Source organism: Berghia stephanieae, chromosome 4 (assembly GCF_034508935.2).
Source record: "Berghia stephanieae isolate SIO BIC M18660-M18661 chromosome 4, UCSD_Bste_1.3, whole genome shotgun sequence".
Taxonomy (NCBI): domain Eukaryota; kingdom Metazoa; phylum Mollusca; class Gastropoda; order Nudibranchia; family Aeolidiidae; genus Berghia; species Berghia stephanieae.
In genome coordinates this window covers 69,886,174-69,892,105 of record NC_088363.1, presented here as the reverse complement: position 1 = coordinate 69,892,105, position 5,932 = coordinate 69,886,174, and positions in this window count along the sequence as shown.

The following is a 5,932-nucleotide window of genomic DNA, read 5'->3' as shown; positions in this document are numbered from 1 at the left end:
CCAAATTATCTTAATGATTATTATTGTGATGATGAAATGAATGACCATGTCTATACTCATTTTTGTTATAGTCTTAGCCATGCACCACAATCTTATTGTGAAGCCATCTCTGGCGACAACGCAGAGAAATGGAAAGAAGCAATGACTTCTGAAATGGAATCTCTTAAAGATAACAACACATTTGAAGTTGTGCCTCTACCAAAAGACAGGAAAGTCATTGGTGGAAGATGGGTATTTGCTATAAAAACAAGCAAGGAAGGGAAAGAAACTTACAAGGCACGGTTTGTTGCCAAAGGTTATGCTCAAGTTGAAGGCATTGATTACTTTGAGACATTTTCCCCGACTACACGCCTAAGCTCAATCAGAATACTGACACAAATTGCCATGCAAAATGACCTAGAGATCCATCAAATGGATGTAAAGGCTGCGTATCTCAATGCGCCCATAGATTGTGAAATCTATATAGAACAACCCAAAGGGTTCATAGCCAAGGGTGATAATTATGTTTTGAAATTAAAGAAAAGCTTATATGGTCTGAAACAATCAGGCAGAAACTGGAACAACACTCTTGATGAACATTTGACAAATGAAGGTTTTGTAAGGTCAATTAATGATCCATGCTTCTATTTTGATCCAAACAAAAAGATCTATATTTTAGTATGGGTAGATGATTTGCTAATTGCAGCTAAACCCTGTCACCTTGACTCAGTCAAGAATGTCTTGCAGGAAGATTTTAAAATGAAAGATCTTGGAAATATTTCATATTTTTTGGGAATTCAGTTTGATAAGACAAATGAGGGAATAACAATGTGCCAAAGCCTTTACATTAACAATGTACTTGAAAGATTTAATATAGTTGATTGTAAGCCTAAAGCCATTCCATCTGAAATGAAACCATCTGAGTATGAACATGATTCTGAACCACTTGATAACAATGAATTAAGATTGTATAAATCTATGGTTGGTGCTCTTATCTATATCATGACAGCCACAAGGCCTGATATTTCATTCACTGTTACTAGGCTATCTCAATTCATGTCTAATGCTAAACAATGTCACTTGAAAATGGCAAAACATGTAATAAGATACCTAAAAGGTACAATTAATGAAAAATTGATCTTCAGGAAATCAAGGGAACCACTTAGAATTACTGGTTTTTGTGATGCTGACTGGGCTAACTCTTCCCAGGACAGAAAAAGTATTTCAGGATATTGTTATAGAATTTCAGAAACTGGTCCCTTAATTTCCTGGAAATCCAGAAAGCAACAAACAGTTGCATTATCAACCTGTGAAGCTGAATACATGTCTCTTGTTTCAGCTATCCAAGAAGGAAAATATTTGACATCTTTTCTCAAAGAAATATCAGATCTAAATGAAAATTAATTCACTCTTTTCTGTGACAATCAAGGAGCTATTGCACTTGCTCAAAACCCAGTAAAGCACCAAAGATCAAGGCATATTGATATAAAATACCATTTCATTAGAAATGAGATATCTGAGAATAGATTGTCTGTTTATTACATACCAACAGATTCAAATGTTGCTGATGTTTTTACAAAACCTGCTTCTAAGGCCAAATTGCAAGAATTTAAAACTGCTATTATGGGGTAGATAACCCAATTGTTTTCATTTGCATAAAGAAAACTAAATGATTTAAATAACATGCATGATACTGTTAGTATCTACTATTAATTTACTTTTGTTTGATTTATTTCTCCTTTTTCAAATATCCCATTTTTATTTTAGCTCTTTACTATCATTTATTCAAGATTTAAAGTAAAGTTGCAAATATACTTCATGATCACACTACTATTATTACTTTGATTCATGGTCACTCTGTGCATTTACTACTTATGTTAAATTTAAATATAATGTATTGTTTTAAAGTCCTTTTAGGCATTAACACAATAATTAACACAGTTTTGATTCAATGAAACTGTTGATATGCTTATTATTTGTATTACTAATTTCCAAATTTTTCAGTAAATAGGTATAGGTAGATATTTTTTTTTTTTTTGCACAAGTAACAAGCACAGATGCTATTTTGCTAAGTTAGTATTTCTTATAGGGTATATATATTGATGAATACCAATTATTTTGTTAAATGCTCACAATGCTGAGATCATGGGAGGGTGTTGAGTATGATCCCATCATTGATTAATTAACATGAATAATAGAGCGAATTTATCATTATACGAATATTTTGTTTATGTACCTATTAATAGATTCTACTTTCACTTTCTCTTTGCCTTTATCCTGTCCATGTTAGACAGATGAAAATCATCATGAGTTTTATTTAATAAAATCGAATTAAATCGTCCCTTCTGTGTTATCATCTTTCATTGATTATTATTGGGCTGCCATAACATAACCTCAACATCCCTATCATAACATGTTACTATACACATGCTACTCACAAGATTAATGCATGGCATTGGAACGAAATCCACCAAGACATTCCTGGGGTCGACAAAATAAAATTACTTCTGACCACTACTTTATTATACTATAACAGCGCAGTATCCACTAAGCACGCACTAATCGTTTTATAATGTGTCCCTTGCCAACAGCAACAAGTAGGACGATATATAACGCCTGTTAGGCATTAATACAATTATTTCGGACAGAAACAACGTTGTTAAGAGCCATGTACTCATTGTACACCTGAGTACGGTGAGAGAATGTGAGTAGAGAGCTTTTCTAAGGATTCAACTATACGCCGCTCAGAGCTCTGTGCCTTCCAATCTGAAGACCACCTAGCCAACCATCCAAAACTAATAATGATAGGACCACACAACAATAACAGTGAGATGATTAACAATGGAATAAAATATCTCTTTAAAAGGGTACTATACATTTGACAGTCTCCCTCCCAGCTAAAGATTTCGGACATAACCAGGGAAAAAACACCAAGCAATCTCAATCCAGAAAAAGGGTTTCATGGCGCTTGCAAAACATTTAGGTTATATCAGCGCCAGTAATAAAAAAAAAAGGAAAGAAATGGGATAGTGAAAAAATTAAAGTATCCAAGAAATTCCAAAAGCATACCATCAATGTACCTAAAAGTCTCATTCAAATGTTTAAAAGATATTTTCAACACAAAAATGTAACGATCAGTCCATAAAAGAGAGAGGATTTACAATGAAAATCCTTGCATACTTTTGACTATTTCCCTCTCAGCCAAGGATTCCGGAGAGGATCAGGACAGAACCAAGTAAACCCATTCCAAGACAAAGGCAAGGACAGAAAGAAACTCATAAAACATATATGTATAGGGGGATAAAAGAGACAGCAAGTGACCTGTTCACCATGAGAGAGCAACATGGAAAGGGAAAGAGATAAAAGACACAGTGAGTGACCTCTCTTTCCACCATGGGAGGTCAGAAGACCCCATCCGGGGAAAAATAAAGAAATAGGAAAGATGAGAACGGACGTGGAACACAACAGTCAGCTGGAGAAGCACAATTCTCTCCCCCCCCCCCCCCCCCCCCCCCCCTTTCCCCATCCTAAAGAATTCAAGAATGAAAAATTGAACACGTGAATCTTTAAATTCAAATCTAAGAAAACAATGTTGAGTTCTCAATTTTAATACAGCATCCATACTCATGTATGTACATCAATAGTATGAAAAAATGGCAACAATAAACGAAGGCAAATTAAAAAGTTGACAAAGGTTCCTCAAGACGACTTTTAAAATGTCAACGCTGGTATGGAGAAATGTATTAAGATCAAATATAGGATCCCTTTGAATCCATAAAATCTCAATAGAGAGGGGTTTATATATTTTAAGATTGACATATCAAAATATTGGAAACCAGTACTAAGTTTGATTTCCTCTCTTTTTAATTTTGTCTTCAGAGGTTAGGTGAGAAATATGTATTCAATTTTAGTTGAATAAAAATGTATTTATATCCCAGTGCTTCAGCCAAGAAATAAGAAAATATTCAACTTTTAATTCATACAACATGTTTGGTAATAATTGTTTTTTGTTCATTTATTATTTACGGCATCAACATTTTTATATCTATTAATGTTTTGAGTTGACAAGTCACCGATTTGTGTCATAACATGACCAAAAAAAAAAAAGAACATAAATACAGATATAATGTTGAAAAGTCATAACATATTCATAGTCGACAACTCGGAGTCCAGTAGCTGCATTTAGCTAGAGCTTCAGATTCAATAATTGTTTTTTGATTTTAAGGGTTTTACGGCGCTTGCAACAGATTCAATAAAGATCCGGATAAGAATCCTCATTTTGCTATTATTTAAAAAGCCATACCTATGTTTATCAAGCCATAAGTGGGTAGCTAAGTCATATTCAAATTGGCAAAAAGTACATTGTAATATGATCCACAGATAGCAAGCAAACTATTCTCACCAAAATACAGGAAAACCTGCAGAAACGGGAATTAATTTGGATTCCAAAGGCGATTCACGTTTCAAATTAGGGAATAAATTAAAATTGAGTTCTTTTACTTCAGGAAGTGATGTTGAATTTGATTTAAACTGATTTATGTAATAATCTGATAATTGAATTTATTCACAAGTGATACAAAATTATGGAGAAAGACAGATCTTTCTTTTGTTTGCGGGAGTTAAGCTCTAAAAAAATCAATGAGATAACATATTTGTCACAAACACAATTAGACGTCTATAAACACATATTTACATATCACGAATTAAAATTTTATGTAAGAGTGAGGCAGTTATTCTATAAGTTCTATGTGTAATTTAATAACCATTTAGATGGTGCCAAAAAATATAACAAAAGACAGAAAAAGAAATGTTCGAAATATTGATAGTGGTGATTTCTTAAAAAGATGCCTAACATAATGCCACATCTAACTGCAGTATAATTTGAATTTTCACAAATACAATATATGACTAGAGCAATATTTGCAATATTCAAAATGTTAATGTCTAAACGAAGAAGAAGAAGAAGAAGAAGAAGAAGAAGAAGAAGAAGAAGAAGAAGAAGAAGAAGAAGGAGAAGGAGAAGGAGAAGGAGAAGGAGAAGGAGAAGGAGAAGGAGAAGGAGAAGGAGAAGAAGAAGAAGAAGAAGAAGAAGAAGAAGAAGAAGAAGAAGAAGGAGAAGGAGAAGGAGAAGGAGAAGGAGAAGGAGAAGGAGAAGAAGAAGAAGAAGAAGAAGAAGAAGAAGAAGAAGAAGAAGAAGAAGAAGAAGAATGTAAAAGAAGAATAAAAACAAAGAAGAGGAAGAAGAAGAAGAAGAAGAAGAAGAAGAAGAAGAAGAAGAACAACAACAACAACAACAACAACGAGAACAAAAAGAACAAGACAAGGAAGAAAAAGAAGAAGAAAAAAGAATAAGATGAGGGAGGGGGAGGAGGATAAGGATGGTAAGAGGGGGAAAATGTAAAAGAAGAATACAAAAAAAAAAAAAAGAAGAAGAAGAGGAAGAAGACGAAGAAGAAGGAGGAGGAGGAGGAGGAGGAGGAGGAGGAGGAGGAGGAGGAGGAGGGGGAGGAGGAGGAGGAGGAGGAGGGGGAGGAGGAGGAGGGGGAGGAGGAGGAGGGGGAGGAGTTGTCATAAAATTTATACAACACCAAAAAAAAGAAATGTTTAGAAATTTGATAAAGGTGATATCTCTCTGTTATAAATTAGGCAATCATCATTATAACACAAAATGAGGTGAATGGATATCAAAATAACGTTGGTGAACCTTTTCCTCAAAACAGTTTAGGGTAAATTTGGCTGGTATGGAAAAGTGTGAAAGAAAGGAGAAAAAAAGTTTGAAAATGACAAATTCATTTTATCTTTAGCAGAAGTGCACATTACGCTACTACTGCATTTGTAATTTCAGGATATGAACTTTCACTCTTTTCACTTAATATCTAACTTTGGATTCACTCACATGAAAATGTGTCATCTCCAATTAATCAAACCACAAAAAATATGGTTTCTTCTATAA